Source organism: Maniola jurtina, chromosome 23 (assembly GCF_905333055.1).
Source record: "Maniola jurtina chromosome 23, ilManJurt1.1, whole genome shotgun sequence".
Taxonomy (NCBI): Eukaryota; Metazoa; Arthropoda; class Insecta; order Lepidoptera; family Nymphalidae; genus Maniola; species Maniola jurtina.
In genome coordinates this window covers 3,396,623-3,417,743 of record NC_060051.1, presented here as the reverse complement: position 1 = coordinate 3,417,743, position 21,121 = coordinate 3,396,623, and the positions used below count along the sequence as shown (strand labels likewise).

The 21,121-nt window shown below is 36.6% G+C and overlaps 1 protein-coding gene across 8 annotated transcripts in view; it reads right to left on the bottom strand.

Annotated features, from left to right (window-relative positions):
• Window positions 1-16,381, bottom strand: part of LOC123877387 (protein pangolin, isoforms A/H/I/S) — a 238,979-nt gene extending 222,598 nt beyond the window's left edge. For 3 of the 8 annotated variants that reach the window (XM_045924115.1, XM_045924119.1, XM_045924120.1), the window contains exon 1: window positions 16,102-16,380. The gene's annotated coding sequence lies outside the window, so the exon portion shown is untranslated. Of the gene's footprint in view, window positions 1-16,101 lie in introns of all 8 variants that reach the window. The other 5 variants (XM_045924112.1, XM_045924114.1, XM_045924118.1 and 2 more) reach the window with 3 other exon arrangements.
• Window positions 16,382-21,121: the final 4,740 nt, after the last annotated feature.

Sequence of the window (21,121 nt, the reverse complement as noted above, 5' to 3'; positions counted from 1 at the left end):
TTTCTTAATAATGTTTGATTTAAACCTGTTTTACCGTTTGAGAATTATCAGCTGTTTTCTAAGCCGGTTGCGTGTAGGGATCTGTCATCCAGGTATTTATACCTACTCATTATTTGCACTTGTCTTATGAACTCGATCACGACTACGCAATATTATCGTAACCGTCACGTGTCAGGGTTGATTTAAATTTTTCATTTACACTTGTGTTTACGTTAGGTACCTATATCAATTTCAACCTTATATCAATCGCATAAAGCTGGGTTTAAATTGTTATGAAATTAAGTATATACTGCGCCTCCACTCCACTCTGTAGTTGTGTCTTGCCTCTTAGAACTTCTTCTTAGTTAATTATTTATTCAACTATCATATAACTCCATAATAACTATTCATGAATTACGACCTTATTGACGATATTCGAAGGTCATAAGTTAATTCAAAGTGTTCCTCCAATTAATTAGTTAATGAAATAATGACTATTTTGTTAAAATGTATCTAATTATCTTTCGCCGTCACCTTTGGTAATTCAATAATTAAAATACATCAATTAAACCAATGATAAGCACTACTATGACGCGTGTAAAGTAAACAGACACATTCCACAATATTTACATGTTCGAAATAAGTACGAGTAACATCGGAATCTTGAATTATCGATTCTTCCAATGCTGCAATTAGAGTCGATTTTAAATCGATTTTCAGTTCTCAACGCATCTCGGTAAGAGGCTGGGAACCGGTTGGGATGTGCGTGAGCTCGTTGGGAAAACGATTATTATTATACATTCGATGCTATGCCTTGAAATGCAGGGCTGTGATTAAGTGAACTTTAAAGTAGGAGAAAGATCGAGCGGATGCCTAAGTTCTTAAAAAAGTTAAGGGCTTTAAACTTTGTACTTAGTCTCTAACTTATAGTTACGCTTAGTATGACAATAATTGTTAATTAAGTATAGATAGGTGTGCATAGTCGACAAAAATCGGCCAAGTGCGAGTCAGACTCGCGCAACAAGGATTTTTTCCTTGACTTGTGCTATAACACCTACCTATCAGCCCATGATTCGAGGTCAACGGGAAGTACCCTATAGGTTTTCTTGACAGACACGACAGACGGACGGACAGACAACAAAGTGATCCTATAAGGGTTCCGGAGGTACGGACCCTAAAAATATCCAGCGGCCCAGAGTTCTACCCGCGGACGCCCCAAAGTTATATCTGCTACTTACGTCCAATAGTTTGCACAGTTCAGTGCTCATTTATTACCTACTAGACGGACTTCGTCCGCGTGGATTAAATTTTCTTAAATCCCGTGGGAACTCTTGGATTTTCCGGGATAAAAAGTAGCCTATGTCCTTCCCCGGGATGTAAGCTAACTCTGTACGAAATTTTACCATAATCGGTTAAGCTGTTGGGCCGTGAAAAGCTAGCAGACAGACAGACAATCAGACAAACTTTTGCATTTATAATATTAGTATGGATAAGTCGCGGAGGTCAAACGCGTCCGATAATTTGTTTAAAAAATAGTAGACATGATTATGACATGATTGTCATAATTAGCGTATTCATTCATCGAAATATGAAGCTAATCTGAGCGACGAGCGCCCAGGCGCGCCAATTTACACCACATTTGTTAGCGACCCGCCATGCCCGGTAGCTGCCAATTATGGACCCACACGCAAACACCCATACCAAGAAACTGTTTAACTATACATCAATACTAATAATATGTAGATATAGATCCAAAAGCTTGTCTGTTTGTTTGCTTTTTTAGGGTTCCGTACGCGAAAGATGCCAACGGACCCTTTGCATCCGCTGTCCGTTCGTCTGTCCAACCTCTCGGTTATATGAACTGAATGGCGGGAGGGCGCCTAATGGTATGTAATATGTATCTCGTGAACAGTAATTGATAGAGAGTTTAAATTTTCACAGAATATGTATTTCTATCAACACATAGTAAAGATTTGAAAATGGCTTCAATCAAAATTTATATATCACTGACAGGACATAATATATAGGTACTTACAGTTTAAACACAGAACGCTCCTTTGGGCTCCACAGCGGTTGGTTAAAACATTATATCCTATGGGCAGTTTTACTTTGAACTACAAAAACTAACCAACTAAGTAATGAATCCCAAATGAAGTTTTTTATTTTTATATCGGGCGAAGTGGCTAAACGTAAAATTAAAAGATAAAACTGGTTATATCGACCGTAACGCAATAAATTACATTCGGTCGACGTTTAAAAGCGACATTCCTAGAAAAGACTCAACTCTGACAGAAAATGAGGCAAAAAAGCTCCGTTTTTTAGGGTTCCACACCTCGAAGGGTGCGAACGGGAGCTTTACTAAGAACTCCGATGTCCGCCCGTCTGTCTGTCAGCGGGCTATATCTCATGAACCATAATAGGTAGAGAGTTGAAATTTTCACGGAATGTGTCTGTTGCCGCTATAACATTAAATAATAACAATTTTTAAATAGCCACCATGACAAAAAAATATTTTTAAAAAGTGTTATTTCTTATACGATGGTACGGAATCCTTCATGTGTGAGTACGATTCGCACTTGACTTATTTTTTTTGCTATCCTATGCACTATGCTATCACTATTCACAAGCAGTGAATAGTGATAGCACGTCAGTCTCCTATTCGGTGGGTCCGAGGTTGAATTTTGATCGCATCTCTAACTTTTTCGCCAGCGTGATGCACTATGGCCTAAACCATTCTCAAAATGCTCGCGACTAAGTTCTGGATCTAGGTTTTTAAGAATCCCGTGGGAACTCTTTAATTTTCCAGGACGAAAAGTAGTCTATGAATCCTTCCACGGAATGCAAGTAATCCTATCGAATTTCACCAAAACGTAAGGGCTGTGAAAAGTTAGCAGACGGACAGACACACTTTCGCATTTATAATAGGTACATAATATAGTATGGATTGGAATAGTATATTTCTTTGAATTGGTTTTTTTTACACATATACTTACCTACCTAATATGCAAATTCTTAGTCACATTTGGGAAGGGCGTGACTTGTCCTTTTAAAAGTACTTTTGTCATTGGTGTTGTAAACGAGTAACGACACGATGATATATTGACACGGTCGACATTCACTTCTGAAATCTATTTTTAATCTATCCAGTGACTCAAATGAGACGAAAAGTGAAAAATGTTTCGTTATGCCAAATAAATTTTGAGTTCTTGGATTTTTAAATAAAACTTAAAATACGTTTATTATAAATAATAGGATGATGCTCGCGACTTTATCCATGTGGGTGTAGGTTTTTTAAAATCCCAAGGGAAATCTTCCATTTTCTGGGACCAAAGTAGCCTACTCATATATCCTTCCCTGGGAGGCAAGTTATCTCTGTACTTTTCATCATAAATGGTTTAAAATTCAAAATTGTTTATTTTCGGTAACTTTGTTAACAATCATCTGTAGGAGGTTGGAGCCTCCTTTTAGAGGTAGAAGAACTACCTCTGTGTCAAAAGACACCGCTCTTCCATAGCAATACAGTATTATCTTATCTAGTGTGTGTGTGTGTGTGTGTGTATGTGTAGGTGCGTAAATGGTTAAACATATATTGTAGGTCGTGAAAAGCTAGCAGATTGATAGCTAGAGACCCTTTTGCATTTATAATACTAACAGTAGGTATATGCAAATAGGCTGAAATTTTAAACCGACACAGGCTGTACTTTATCCCGGAAAATTAATAAGTTCTCAAAGGATTTTTAGAAAACCTAAAAAAAAAAAACGAAGTGCTTTTACATGCTTGATATATCTAACTCCTTGGATACACCTATAGGAAGAATAGTCTTTTATTTGTAAAACGTGAACGAATCGAAGTGTCCTATATAAAGGACATATATTTATTGCAAACACTAACTACTAATTAAAGTGTATTTAAAACATATTGACCATTTGTTAATAGGCAACGGAATATATGTAATCTAGCTATAATATATTATGTAAACGAGGCTGCGTTGGTTATCTAAAGAAGCGTTTAGTCACGGAGCGACATTAGTTGCACAAGCTGGCACAACGCATCGCGTATGCCGCGAGCGAGCGTTCGTCAACACGAGCGCATTAGCATTCCCAACTCCCGCGCATGTTCTCATAGCGCTGCGTTTATATGTGCTTCATATAGCTATCTATCTCTTTGGATGCAACCATAGTGCTATAGAAAAAACCGGCCAAGTGCGAGTCAGACTCGCGCACTGAGGGTTCCGTACTCGGGTATTTTTCCAACATTTTGCACGATAAATCAAAAACTGTTATACATAAAAATACATAAAAATCTGTTTTAGGATGTACAGATAAAGCCCTTTCATATGATACCCCACTTGGTATAGTTATCTTATTTTGAAAATTTAAACACTTTTTTTTTTAAATGATGTTTTCAGATTGATTCCTGTACTTGTGCTATAAGACCTACCTACCTACCAAATTTCATGATTCTAGGTCAACGGGAAGTACCCTATAGGTTTCTTGACAGACACGACGGACAGACAGACAGACAGCCAACAAAGTGATCCTATAAGGCTTCCGTTTATCCTTTTGAGGTACGGAACCCTAAAAATAGCCTTTTATTTGTAAATTTTAAGCCTTTTGGTCGAATATAATCGAATTGTCCTATATAAAGGACATATTTTTATTGCAAACACTAACAACTAATTAAAATGTATTTAAAATATATTGATCGTTTGTTTAATAGGCAACGCGCGTTAACATTCCCAACTCCCGCGCATGTTCTCATAGCGTATATATATTATGTACTTTATAGCTGCCTCCTTTGATGCAACAAAATAATATAAATAAAATAAATAGCCTTTTATTTGTGATAAAGTGTGTCATTAACCTGGACATGTATAATCGATTTGTCCTTTTAAAAGGACATTTATCTTCTTATGCACTATTTAAAAGAAGTGATGTCGCTCAAAAACGCGATGAAGCTCGAAACGCTTATTAAAACACTTTATAGACAACTAGATGATGCCCGGGACTTCGTCTGTATGGATTTAGGGTTTTGAAAATCCCATGGGAACTCTTTGATTTTCCAGGATAAAAAGATGCCTGTGTTAATTTCCGGGATGCAAGCTACCTCTGTACCAAATTTCATTTAAATCGGTTAAACAGATGGGCCTTTAAGAATCGCTTTGATTTTCTGGGATAAAAAGTAGCCTATGTCCTTCCCCGTGATGTAAGCTAACTCTCAAATTTCATCAAAATCGGTTAAAATGTTGGGCCGTGAAAAGCTGGCAGCGTACAGACAGACATACTTTCGCATTTATAATAATAGTACATGATAGATTATTATATGTAAAAAATACAGGCAGATTCATCGTTTTCTTTTTTCTTTTTACCAGCATTATAAGCGTCATCTCATCCCGTTGCTGGTTCACTACTGAGAATGCGTCTCCTCTCATAATGTGAAGGATTTCGGCCATAATCCATCACAACGGCTTATATTTACTTAGTTTTTAACAAATTACTAAGTATGAATTTGCATTGTGACTACCAGACTGTTTTAGGACAGAGTAGATTACTTCTTTTTGTCTGTAAGGGCTGGCTTTTCCAACATCAATGGTGTTAACAGATTATTATCTGTCACATTTTAATACGGATTTGACAGATGAAGAGGTATTAGTGATCTCAATGGTGTTTAATTTTTCAAGAAACTCTAACTATTGTTTTAAAATATTATTTAGTTTAACATCAGTAACCAATCCCGTATCTTATCATATAAGACGTAAAGGCTAATTTGGTATACAAAATTCTTAATAAAATATTGTCAACTGTGAATGCGTTTTTGGAATTTAAATCGGCTTCCAGTTATCGAGCGAGTTCTGGTAGGTAGTTGTTAATCTTTTATGATTTACATTTTACATACAGAACCCAAGGAACCGAATTTAAATGTTGCCCACATTTAAATTGGGTTCCTTTGTTGTCGGCCGTATATTATGTAGTTAACTGTCACAAAACTTAGTGACTTATAACATTTTATACTTTAAATGACAAATAATAGTACATTACGATACGAGGGCGGTAAGGACGGTTTGCACTAGTGTCGTAAAAGCTTACAAACCATGTTTGCTAGCATAGCATTACTAGCATGAAAGCTTCATGAAAGTTCATTTTTCAATTGTATTGAACAATTTATTTATTCAAGAATTGTCAGGCCAATTTTGCCAGTTTTAAGTACTCAATTGAAGTAAAAAAAAAAAAAAGAAATAATAAATGTACTTACTATATACTATAGTCGTTAACTAGTTCTATGCAAATAATATCGAACACAGTGCCAACTAGGGCTTGAAAATCGGACTATTTTTCAGCTCCGGAGTCGGGTTTTGATGCTGAGCGTTACAAGTCCGGAGTTCCAGTTTCGAAGCTTCATTAAAAAAAAAAAAATATGAATCATAATCATATTCTTTATTTGCTGAATACAGGTAAAAAAAAGTTGTACAAAGAGCATACAATGAGTCCAATGTATTCACCATTTCTGGCATGCAAATATAGTAATGATTGAATAATGCGTTTGATTTGAATATTTCTAGAGCATTAACAAATGTTTAGGTCTGTTAAGCATGAAATAAGTTAGAAAAATGAAAAGGAAACGATCTGGTAAAATTAATTTGTGAGATTTTCTTTTAGATTTTTTTATTGTTTTCCATCGATAAATTCTTCTAAAAATACAAAAATCGAAACTCCGGTTATGTTCATAATAACTCCGGTTTTATAAATTGCTTTAATAATCTTTCGAAGCTCCGGAGTTACGCCAAAACCGAAATTCCGGAGTTCAAACCCTAGTGCCAACGAGACAGCTCAATTCTAGTCTTGTTCAAAAAGTGACAGGCCAATTTTACCAGTTTTCATTGAATTAAAAAATAAAATAAGAAATATGTATTTCTATAAACGCTAAGTAGTTAACTATGCAAATATTGAGCACAGTGTCAACAAGACAGCTCAATTTGTAGTCCTCTTCAAAAAGTGACAGGCCAATTTTACCAGTTTTCATTGAAATAAAAAAAAACTTAATTAAACGGCGCGCTGTACTCCCGGAGCGTAGGAAATGCGATTATATAAATAATTCATTTGAGATAACGACCAAAATAAGACGATTGTTCAGTTCTCAGAACGCACGGTTAGGTTTTTCTTTTTAAAGACCGGGACTGTACGCCGTGCCGTTTTTTAGGGTTATACGTGCCTACCTATATGCATTTATGGGGTTAATTTTATTAGCTACGTTTCGCTTTTTGTTGCGATTTAATTCTTATTCTAACGACATTTTTGTGTTCATTAAAATGGTCAAATTATGGTCCAAATCATTATATCGTCATCAGTAATCTGTAATACTAGCAACATTCTGTACTAATTGTCTCACGGATTCAAGGAACTTTTTTCACTAGTTACTTTTGGCTTTGACGAACTTTGTCCTTTTTAACCCCCGACCCAAAAAGAGGGGTGTTATAAGTTTGACGTGTGTATCTGTGTATCTGTGTGTCTGTGTATCTGTGTATCTGTGTGTCTGTGTATCTGTGTATCTGTGTATCTGTCTGTGGCACCGTAGCGCCTAAACGAATGAACCGATTTTAATTTAGTTTTTTTTGTTTGAAAGGTGGCTTGATCGGGAGTGTTCTTAGCTATAATCCAAAAAAATTGGTTCAGGCGTTTAAGAGTTATCAGCTCTTTTCTAGTATTCTTGTATAAAAGAAGGTTAGATAACCGTTAGGTTCATAATATTCAAGTGTCAATTGACAAATGTCAAGCTGTCAAGATAGACGTTGCCTAGATATACATAATTATTTATTTGAAAATGATTTGTCGGGGGTGTTGAAAATTTTTAATTTAGACTTGTAATTTTATTAAAGGACATATTCTTGAGATTTTTGAGATTCTTTTTTTATTTTCCATTAATGCTATATACTTATAAAATACATGTACCTACCTATAAGTTACATAAATAGTAAGTACTATTTTTTTTTAAATTTATATGCGCTTTAAAACTAGACCTGCTTTTATTACTTACTTAAAGTAATAAAATATGACACACGATGACTCAAACAAAATATAGTCACCGTGTTTTATAATCAGTTTTTAGGGTTCCGCACCTCAAAAGGAAAAACGGAACCCTTATAAGATCACTTTGCTGTCTGTATGTCTGTCTGTCTGTCCGGAAACCTATAGGGCACTTCCCGTTGACCTAGAATAATGAAATTTGGTAGGTAGGTAGGTCTTATAGCACAAGTACAGGAATAAATCTGAAAACCGCGAATTTGTGGTTATATCATTTTAAAAAAATTAAAATGTGTTTCAATTTTCAAAATAAGGTAACTATACCAAGTGGGGTATCAAGTGAAAGGGCTTTCTTTACCTGTACGTCCTAAAACAGATTTTTTTAAGTAGTTTTTTTTTTGATTTATCAAGCAAAATGTTGGAAAAAATACCCGAGTACGAAACCCTCAATGCGCGATTCTGACTCGCACTTGGCCGGTTTTTTTCTCTTTTTATACCAACCTATTTATAGATAGAATATAATATAGTATAAAAAACTGAATAAAAATCAACATTTTTACTTTTGGAATGCTGTTAACTTCCTTTATTCGTTCGTCGAAATCAAATAACCAGACACGGTTTTGACAGGTCATTAGAATTCTTATGCCATGTCAGAAATCTAATGTAACATGATAGATCTTCATGACGTCATAAAAACTGCTTAGCACAGTCAAATCAAACTTTTAATTATTATTTATTGCATTATAAATTAATCAGTGTTTTTTTTTCATTGTCATTTTTGATGATGCAAATCATTATTTTTACTTTGGGAATAGTGCTTGGGAACTTACTTTATGCGTTAGCTGTTGTCGAAAACAAATGACCAGACAGAAAAATATACCTACTTAGAAAAAAATAATTTTATACTCCGATTGCCATCTCGACTTGTCGCGAGCTATCTAGATACTCTGCTATTTTAAGGGCAACTTTTTATGAAGCAGGTGCAATGTTTTTAAAGGAAAAAATAACCATGGAATCCACTGACATTGCACTTAACTTAATATTTGATCAAGAATGTTGGAATTTTCCAAGTTAATGAATAGCTTTTATGGTTTCATAGTTCAACCTGAAAACGATGAGTCGCGACGGCAACGGAAACACACGTGATCATCATCATCATCATTGTCAACCCATTGCCAGCCAACTACTGAGCACGGGTATCAGTTAAACCTGAAAACAATGGAAGCGCGTCAAGCATACATATTTAGTTACAATGTTTTTCTTCACCGTTAAGAGGGGTCTCTCCGTCACTCGCTCCACACAAACGTAGTTCCAATTTCATTTGAATATCAAGCAACCAAAGTCCATGAAATTTTGCAGACATATTCTAGAAACTAATATGTATGCCTGTGGTTTTCCAGATTTCTCTTAAAATATTCGGTTTCAAAGTTACGCGGTCTTAAAAATTCACACACAAATCTTTGAGCTCCTGTAATTTTGAAACTACATATTTTTAGAAAAATCTAAAACACCACAGGCACAGATATTAGTTTCAAGAATATGTCTGCAAAATTTCATGGACTTTGGTTGCTTAATATTCAAACGAAATTGGAACTACGATTGTATGGAGTAAGTGACGGAGAGAGCCCTGTTAAAGCAACGCGACGCGATGTATTAGCACAGTTTAACAGATAATTTAAGAGGGCTGTCTCCGTCACTCGCTTCATACAATCGTAGTTCCAATTTCATTTGAATATTAAGCAACCAAAGTCCATGAAATTTTGCAGACATATTCTAGAAACTAATATCTATGTCTGTGGTTTTCCAGATTTCTGTTAAAACATTCGGTTTCAAAGTTACGCGGTCTTAAAAATTTACATACAAATCTTTGAGCCCCTGTAATTTTAAAACTACATATTTTTAGAAAAATCTAAAACACCACAGACACAGATATTAGTTTCTAGAATATGTCTGCAAAATATCATGGACTTTGGTTGCTTAATATTCAAATGAAATTGGAACTACGATCGTATGAAACGAGTGACGGAGTGAGCCCTGTTAATCATAATTGATTGTTGTTAATTTAGTTTTTAATATTTTTTTAATAATACCTATGTCGATTTAGGTGATTACATTTTAATCGCGTTATTTTTTAATTAATTTAACGTAGATAAGCCATACTTAACTAGCACCGAGTGATCAATGTCACTCCAAAAGGAATTAAACCTATTTAATGCGTAGTTTGTAATTGATTTGTTATACAGTGTGTTTTAATCATAAATAAATCACACTTATATCATAAAGGTGCAAGTTTGTGTGTATGTATGTGTGTATGTTTGTTACTCTTTCACGCAAAAACTACTGGACGGATTTGGCTGAGAATGGAGGTAGGTATAATCTACGGATTAACACATTGGCAACTTTTTCTCCCGGAAAATCAAAGAGTTCCCGCATGATTTTTAAATCCTATATCACAATACATACACTATATACAATGGTAATACATTCATATTTCGTAGGGAATTTACTTATTACCAAATAGTTGGTGCCATAGATTCTTTCGTTCTCTGCTAGTTACCTACTTGACAAACGATTAAACGGTTCTTCGAGTTCACAGGTTTTCTACGAGTTTTTTGGCAATCAGCTGTTTGCAGGGTGGCTACATTCGAGTTTTAAACTTTATTTATTTCCCACCGGTACGGTCAATTACTTCAATCTGTCAACTCTAACTTGAAAATACTACCTACTACCAAGGAATATAAAATTATTAAGGTGGAAGCGACGGGTCTGCCCGCGAAATTCAAATTTAATTTGGTTTTTCGCAATTTTTAAACTAACACGACAACGTAGGCTTATGGTATTTTAATTGCGACAATGGCAGTATCATCCTCACAGGTTTATATAAAAACCTTTACTTGAAAGGGTCCAGTTTAAGAAATTAATTCTAGTATCGGCTAATTTGTAAGAATAATCAATACTAGAATTAATTTCTTAAACTGGACCTCTAGTTTACTTTGTCACAATATGGCGGAAAGTCATTCATCTTAGTTTGATTGCAAATCGCAACGCACATCGTTATACTCGTAGCTAACTAACTTGATAGCTCTCTTTTAGGGTGGCAGCATAAAATACCTAGTAGGCACGTATTTCGATACCTACTTCCCCAAATTACGAAGACACGCCCCTGCTGTCCAGTCTTACCCTACCTATTGTTACTCTGATCATATATAAAAACTATTATCATTACAATATTAAAAAAGTTGTGATAGCCTATTGGTTAGAACGTCCGGCTCCTAATCGGAATTTGGGAGTTCGATCCCGGGCACGCACCTCTAAATTTTCAGTTATGTGCGTTTTAAGCAATTAAATATCACTTGCTTTAACGGTGAAGGAAAAATATCGTGAGAAAACCTGCATGCCTGAGACTTCTCCATGTTCTCAAAGGTGTGTGAAGTCTGCCAATCCGCATTGGGCCAGCGTGGCAGACTATGGTCTAAACCCTTCTCATTCTTAGAAAAGACCCGGGTTCAGTAGTGGGCAATGGGTTGATTATGATTACAAGTTACAACCCATCGCCATCACACTACTGAGCACCGGCATTCTCTCAGAATAAGAAGGGTTTAGGGGTTTTGTAAACACTGCTGGCCAAGTGCGGATTGGCAAATTCACACAACTTTGAGAATATTATACCTACCTAGAGAACTCTAACCCTGAGATCTATAGAGCACACTTTGACTTTGCTCAGGCTTGAGACACTGTTAAAACGAGACAGCGTTATACCGCTGGCATAAATCTGTCTCGTTTTAACTGAAACTTAAGTCTAAGCAAAGTCACAGTGCGCTCTATAGATTTCAACCTAAGACATGCAGGATTCCTTCGATGTACCTACTTCCCGCATATTCAATTGCTTAAAACGCATATAATATATGTATAATATATATATAACTACTTAACTCTCAAAAGTTAAAAGAGGAGTCATAAATTTTAGGTCCAGTTACATGACAGGCGGGTCAATTATTTTTTAAGGGTTTTTTTTTTAAATTTTAGATAATTCATTTCACATGTCGTTTCATAAAGCAAGATCTAGCAAGATGGAAACCAAATAAGTAACAAGATCTAGCGAAAAAAGTACCGACGGACCGGTGCGGTGGCGGCAATAACTCTGACTATGTATAATGTGTGTAGGATTTACTTATAGAATAAATCTTCCTTATTTTTAATTTCCTTCTTTCTAACAATGAAAACAATATACAGTATATATAAATAGTTAGTACCTAATTATTATTTAAATTAAATTAGTAGTTACACAAATTATTTATTGTGACTAAAAAATTGACCAATTAACTTCAGTTTAATGTTAAGTATCAAAATGACGGCTATAAAAAATAACTTTTTAAAATAATTTTAACAGTAGGTAGGAGCAATCAGTTGTAAGTTGTAAGAAACTTTATCACGTAGCTACATAATGTCACATTTTTATTACTGTAGGTTTCACAAGCCGTAACTATAATCTAGATTTTTAAGTTTAGCAAAATATGACTGTATACCTACTTACTTTTAACCAGCCTAAGTTGCCAACTCATAACATTACTGAATTGTTTCTTTTAGTTTCGAAAGTTTTTATGGTTCTTTTGTTTCACTGTGCAACAGAAAATATAATTTGAAGTGTCATTGTTCAAGACTAATAATCACTTATCTTGACTATTACATACACTCTTTCAAAAAGTTTTTAACTCTAAGTCATAATATGTGCACTTGCATAAAAATTTCACACTAAGGTCCAAATGCATCACAGGCACTCAAAGTAACGGTGTAGACAAAACGTCAATTGAAGCAAAATGGATTGCAGAAGTCAGGGTTTGTTAACTTTATACCAAACTTAACTTTAAGTTGTATTTAAACTAAACTTTAGTTGAGCAACAGTTGATTAACAAAAGTTTACTATGTATAAGTGGCTTTAATTGTCGAGGTATTGATACTAACCTGTGCCACCCAGCTTTTTATTGGTTGTCAAAGTGTAACGGTAAGTAATTGATAAGGTAAGTTTAACCGTCTTTTATGCAACTGGACCTAAGACAGATTGAATCTAGATAAGTGATAACTACTTAATAATAATGTACACTTTTACATAGTATAACAAGGTAGTCAGACACTAGGTTAGTATCTTACTAAGTACCTACTAAGTTTTGATTTAACTTTTAAAATTGTTTTGGGATTTTGGAAATATCTTGCAATCTAGTCAAAATTGGTAGGTAGTGGGTAGGTATCAAAGATATTATAAAACTCCAGATAGGTTAAGCTCATCTCTGAAGACAATTTCGTACGCTTGTGTGAGATAGATACCTTTATACAGACTAGGTATATGTATAGATATTGGCGCAGGGTTTATGCACCTTTTGACACCTAAGAGTGTACTTCAAAAAACTACCAGGGTATAGGATTTAAACGCAAAGTTACTCAATGTGATAATTTTTGCCTCATTTAAGTAACAGGCTTCAAACTTCTTATGTTTAGGACATGAGTGAATAGCTACAAGACTGGGCGCCCTCTAGCGGTCAAATAAACGCAAAGTTCACGTTTCACTCGAACTACGCGATAAGGTATTTAATTACGTTATAAATTACACAACACACTTCCCCACCGAGTACCAACTGATAACAGGAATCGACGGCGCCATATGCACATAAACTGAGCTATGACGAATGAGAATACATTAGTTATTGTTATAATAACACTAAATTGATAGGTCTAATGCTATCCTTTTCCATAGAGAACTTTGTGAAAAGGATAGTCTGTTTAAAATAAAGGTCATTTTTTTTTTTTTTTTTTTTTTTTTTTTTTTTTTTTTTTTTTTTTTACTTTTTAGTGCTTATAATAATGTGTGAAAATATTACAATAAAACTTAAAGCTAGCCTTATCTAATTACTGTACAAATCATGCCCGCGTGGAATGGTGCCAAGAATACTGGCTGCATTTCCGCGTTGGACAGCCAGGCTGATCCGTTGCGCAAAAAATGAGCCAGCCCTTCTGTCACCCGATGAGGCTATTAAACGCGGTGAAATGTCTCGTAAAAATTTCTTTGCACTAAGACTCCATGGCCCCAGGGTCTCCACGGCAAACGGAACAAATTTTTTTTTTTTAGTTTAGAGTTTCTATACAAATGAATCAGCACATTACACCACTTCAAAGTTCTGTTATCTTGGTATCTAACAATGCGTGATGGCATCGACTCCAAATGGTATCCTAGAAGTTTTTGTAAGTTACAAGGAACTTCAGGACTTCGTCTGTGTTGGTGTTGGCTGGCGGGCGTGCTCTGCCTTTTTGGAGTGTTTTTTTTTGTTAAAACTGACTGGAAAGCGCTCTAAGGGGGTGCCGTGCGTATGTCGGCGAGCGCTGGCACTGACAGGGTCCATACTTGTATAGTTTAACTAACTTGTTACAAATAACTACAAACTTGACATTGGCTAATCTTTGTAAAGCCAGACGAGAGAGAAAAAGAAGAGGAACTTCAAGGCATTCTGATTTTCCGTAGGAATAATTCTGTGATCTATAGTTTACTTTGAGTTCGCTCAGACTTGAGACAGTTAAAACACAACAGCTTTATACGGGAGAGCAATCTATATGTATACTAATAAATAAAATTGAAGTGACTGTCCGTTTGAACGGGCTAATATTCGGAATGGCTGAACCTATTTTGACGGGACTTTCACAGACAAGTAGAGGAACCAAGGAGTAACATAGGCTACTTTTTTAACCGAGTTTAAAAATGGAGGAGTTGTGTTTTTCTACCTATGCACTGATATCTCCGAGATTTCTGAACCAATTTGGGTAAATTTTTTTTAATCGATAGAAGAACTTTTGACATTGTTCAGTAAAAAATTTGGATTCCAACTCCTCTATCCTGATGCTGCAGGGGATCTGACCAATCCACGCGGGCATCATTTAGTACTTAATATATCTGTCTTGTTTTACCTGTCTTGAGTCTAAGCAAAATCCAAGTACGGGGTACAGATCTAAGCCTAAGATATTAATTTCTCAGGACGAAAATTAGCCTTTGTCCATCTCTGTGCTAAACGTTATTAAACTGCCTGTACTTTGCCGTGAAAAGGTTACAAACCAATCCTTATCTTTTCATGGGATTACAAAAATTTATCAGGACAGAAACTAGCCTATATTTTTCGCCAGAATATAAACTTTCTCTATGCCAAATTTCATAAGAATCGATTTAGCCACTTTGCCGTGAAAACGGTTACAAACAAATCAACACTCTTCCATGGGATTAAGATATTTTACCATTTTACCGAGATATAATCCTGTTTATCTTCAGAATATAAGCTTTCTCTGAGCATTTTATTAGGAATAGTTCAGCCGTTTTATGGGGGGAAAGGCTACAAACGAATATTTGTTTTCCAATGGCACTGAGGTATTACGCCGGGATAAAAACAACCCTATGTCTATTTCCAAATTGCAAACTATCTCTGTGTTATTCAGCGGTTTAGCCTTGAAATTTGAAAACGTCACAAACTAATCATTATTTTCTGTAAGTAAAACTAAGATATTTTATGGGGATGAAAAGTAGAGTATCTCCAAAATGTTATCTATCTCAGTGCTAAATTTCATCTGGAACAGTTTAGTTACAAACAGAGATTGTTCTTATGCGTGACAAAATAGGTAGGTACCGTACCTATGTATGGAAGATATTACAATAAAATAAGCCATTTCAGTTTGTAAAGTTATAATATTTTATGACCACATGAAACACCGGTAAAATACTATGGTTGGTAAATGAAAATGTAGGTATTCACAAATGAATAGGTAGTCGAACCACAGATAGTCAAATCAATTTTTTTTTTTCGAAGTTAACTTTTTCTTTTTTTTTCTGGGTTCTAACCTTAGCATTATAACAGCCGGTATAATACACAGACAAACAGCAACTTTTATCCGAAAAGTTTGACATTTTAGTGACCACACGCCGAGGTAACATTGTCGCGGCGGCGGTCTTGTGCACGCGCTTTAAAAATACGCTATTTGATCGTCTAAACATGGTTACTGTAGGCCGGCGACCTCTTAAAACACTGATAGGATGTGATGAGCCATATATTAATCAGACAGCACAGTACGTACCTAATCATCGCGTAGTCCGCGCCGATCCACAGAACACGTCCAAGAACTCACTAGTTTGAACACAACACCACGTTATCACACACTGTCGTCGATTGTTGCACTCGCGATCAACGTTGTTACTAGTTACGTACACGCATTATTTTGTTTACCGGTAGATTGTTGTAAACCAGTAATCACAACCGGCCGAGCGTCGCGGCTACACTGCAAGCAACAATGGTGCGACGCGCGCGAGAACCAACCGACACGCACACAGATAACGCTCCGCTCACACATTGACGACGCTCCGTGCACCGACGTGCGCATATAAAAAACCAACGATCGGTATGCAGACGTTCGGTTTGAGCAGGTCCTCGGCTTGACGCTGTTTTCGTCTGCGGTTCGAGGTGGTCAGCTTTTGAGATAAAACTTCCCCTTTTCTATTATTCAATATTTTTACTACGATTTCTAAACTTCACTTGTTGTAATATTTAGGTTAAGATGGGGCTGGCGTGTCCGTGTCTGACAAAAGTCCCAAAAAAATGAAGATTAAAAAAAAAAAAACTTCACTTGCACTGATAGAGTCAGACTGAATATCTAGAGAGTTAGGTTTAAGTCACACTATCGCCGGCCGTTGCTCTATCATCAAGCTATCGTCGCGCCAGCTCACTACTGAGAACAGGTGTCCTCTCAGGATGAGTTTAGAGTTTAGGCCGTTGCACTAAGGTCTTAATAATTATTTCTAGTCCAAGCTTTAAACTTTTGGGATGGGGTAGGTAAGCTTTAATAATATTGTGTATGTCAATCATAAAATAATTATGATTGACTATAAATGATGCCCGGGACTTCGTCAGCGTGGATTTAGGTTTTAATAAAAATCTCGTGAGAACTCTGCTTTTCCGGGATAAAAGTTGCCTATGCTAATATCCGGGACGCACATTGGCATAGGCAACCTCTACCTCGCCTCTAAAACGCTACCTCTGTACTAAATTTCATATAAATCGGTTAAACGTAAAAAGCTAGCAGGGAGACAGACATACAGAACCCCTTTCGCATTTATAATATTAATAATAATTAGAGAGGAAAGTATGGATTGGATATATTTTTAAAGTATTATTTATTTATATTAAGCTTTCTTTCACTAAAACTTGGACGCCAGAGCGATTTATCTCATGGTTGAGGGGGTGAGGAGGCAGGTCCGCAAGTAGGACGGGCGGGAAGACCATAAGCTCAGTGTAGAGCAACTGATTCTTAAAAGAAAAACTAATAATTTTCTATGAAAACGGATAAAACGTAAACGCTTCACCTGTATCAAATTTAAGTGTAGCTATATGTTTAAAAATAAAAAGTATTTTTGTAGTTTGTCGCATATAAAACCGGGTTTTTGAAAGGAGCTTTTATTTCATTCTCAATAATAAATGATAATTCTTACATTTATAGTTTACTATCAATATCAGCGTGAACATATTTATGATAACAGTGACACGACTCAGCTCAAATAATCCATAGATTTAGGGTAATTTTCCACACCTGGCAACATTAAAAACAAAAGAACGGCAGTCAGCGAACCTTGAGTGGGCAGGCGATACGATTCGAGCCTGCGCCCGAGTCAGCGCGCCATGTTGCTAGCAGTACGAGCGAGACAACGCTCTACAATCGTATCGCTGTCTCGCTCCCCCGCTTGTTAGCGTATTGCGTACTGTAACTATACTCGTCAGCGACGGCACACACCTACACGCACATATTGTTATCTTACACAAAATTTATAACAAGCACAACTTGGATTTCGTCTCAGCGGTCACTCCTAAATTCTTTACGGAAGGATTCGTTTTTTTTTTTGGAATCTTTACGCCTTTACTTCGCTCGGGGCGTTATAAAATTATAATGGTTGCTAATGCGGAGTTTGTTTTATGATTTGATTCGTTCGTCTCGTTGTTTTAGCGTCGACTTGTTGAATGGTTTCGATGAATGAGCTTAATAGGTAGGTAGGTATAAGTTATAACTACCTAACTCTACTACTAAGAAACATTTTGTTTGCGTGCGAAATCCGATCGCTTTCGGCTGTTGTTTATCTTAGTGTTGACATTTTGCAGTTTGTGCGTTTTGTATTTTTTTGGTAGGTACCTACCTATCTGTATCTACCTACCTAGGTACCTAAAACAAATAGGTAGGTAAGTACTAAGTATCCATTTATCTATACTTAGGTAGGTACAAAGTCAAAGTCATTTATTCAAATAGGGTACTATTGTAAACTTTCTGATTGTCAAACAATGATGTAATGGTGATAATTAATTACGTTTACTTAAAACTGAAGGCACGAGGAGGTACTTGTAATACTGGCTTCCCACGGTGCGTGATTCTGCGGATTATCACTCACGACCCGATGATCACGGACAGCGCACAAGGCGATAATGGCGACGACGACGTCTCTGCGCCACCACGGATGATACTCTTCCCATAGTGCATCGGCACGGGCTAGTCCGCGTCCTTCCGCAATATCACGCACCGTGGGAAGCCGGTATAACACGTCCTCCCGTGACTCTCCGTCATCAATGCATGCCAATATGTCAGAGAGAACTAGAGTGAGGGAACTCTCGGTTTGATGCTGAATCGACGATATGACAAACGTCATAGGCTATGGGTGACATGAAATCAAAGAAAAATAGGCGATTCATAGGCTACCTAGGTCAAAATGTACGAACATAGCGCTTGGTGTGCGTTTCAAATGAAAATACCAACAACAAAAAAAATACAATGTTTATTTATTAGGTAAGAACATTCACAATGCATAAATAAGTTACTTATAATAATTAACAATGAACCCATAAAGATCCATTTTAATCACCAAATACTTACATACCCATTCTACCTGATATTATAAAGCCCTGCATCCACTAACATTCAAAATTCAAATGCGTTGCACTTTCCGTCCCACAAGTCCGCGCCCTAAGGTCCCCACTTTGGTTTCTGGATTGCATATCAAGAGTAGCTGCAAAGTGGAGGCACAGTAATTCACGACAGTTATATTATAGGCAGTATGCGATAGTTATATACACAGTTATACTTATAGGAAACTTGTAACAAAATTTCGAAAACGCCTTCACTGGCAGGCGTCAAATGTTACCTATATTTGACGCTAGGTAGGCTATGAAACGACTACTTTTAGTCTCCCTAGCCTAATCCATACTAATAAGACAGACAGACAGACAGACAGACGGACGGACGGACGGCCGGACCGACCGACCGACCGGCCGACCGACAGACAGACCAGACAGACAGATAGACAGACAGACAGACAGACAACTAAGTGATCCTTGAGAGATGGTGCGTAGCAATCCATGAAGCAAGTTTAGAAGTTGTTGAAGTATTGTATGCTCAAAGTATGCGAAGCATGCGGCCTACCCGATTCGCTTTGTGGATGTCAGGAATTAGGAAACATTGTAATAGTATAGGTACATAATAATTTAAACTATTAAGAGTGTCGTAATAATTTAATGTGTAACAAGAACATCAAATATTTTTGTACTTATTAAAATTTTACTACTTCAAGTGGGGGTTTCTGCGTAGTGTGTCCCAAACAAACGTAGTTTGGCTCTGCTTTGAATACTAACTAATTAAATTCAATAAAATTTTGTAGATACATTCTAGAAACTAATATCTTATGTATGTGGTTTTCCAGATTTCAGTTAAGAATATCATAATACTGATGGGGTTATTCAAGGGCCGGACCAACAAATTCCTGAAAGGCCGGCAACGCATTGGCAGTTCCTCTGGTGCTGCAAATGTTCATGGGCGGCGGTAATCACTTAACATCAGATGACCCGCTTGCTTGTCTGCTCTCTATTTTTATTTAAAAAAAATCAGTTTCAAAGGAACAGGTTCTCAAGAATTTGCAAACAAATATTTTTTGATATGTGATGGCGCAATTACTTTTTCGTGTAGGTAAAAACATTATCATAATAATTATACAATGCAAATCTTCAAACTTTTCTAATTTCAAAAATAGTTATTTTTATGGAAATAAGGCAACCACAAACATAGATATTAGTTTCTAAATCAAGTTACAAAATTACATTGAGTTGGATTGGTTATTATTGAAATGAGGACCAAAATAAGTTTGTATGGTGCGAGTGACGGAGAGACCACATTAGATATAAACAAGCTAAAATATTTACTTTGTACCAGGATAGCTTTATTGATGTACTTAAAAGTCGCTAGAGGACGCTATTATGTCTGTCGTAATGATACATAAAGACTTACTTGACTGCGTTCTTACCTGCCCGGCTAGCATGGGCAGTGGATAAAAATTATATCCCCCGATCATATCCACTCATCATCATCATCATCATCATCATCATCATCATCATCAGCCTGTGGACGTCCACTGTTGGACATAGGCCTTCCCTATAGAGCGCCACCACACACGGTCCTCAGCCTTCCTCATCCAGCCACTTCCCGCCAGCCGCTTTATATCGTCGGTCCATCGTGCTGGAGGGCGTCCCACACTACGTTTGCTTAAACGCGGTCTCCACTCAAGGACTTTCCGGCTCCAACGGCCATCGCCATCATATCCACTGATGTCATAGAAATCAGTGGATATAATCGGGGATATAATTTTTATCTACTGCCCATGCTAGCCGGGCTGGTGGCTGGTGGTAGTCTAGTAAGTCTATGAAAGCGGGATAACTTAGTAGGGGTATGATTTTATCAGTATGTTTTGGGAAATTAAGCCAAGTCTTCTCATCCTCAATTCCTCAGTGCCTGAAAACTAAAGTCTTTAACCAGTGTGTCCTTCCCGTCCTCGCCTATGGTGCTGAAATGTGGACACTGGCAAACAGCCTTGTTCACAAATACTATCTGCCTCAATATCCTTTAGAGCCTCAATAGCTCAACCGGTAAAGGAGTGGACTGAAAACCGAAAGGTCGACGGTTCAAACCCCGCCCGTTGCACTATTGTCGTACCTACTCCTAGCACAAGCCTGACGCTTAGTTGGAGAGGAAAGGGGAATATTAGTCATTTAACATGGCTAATATTCTTTTATAA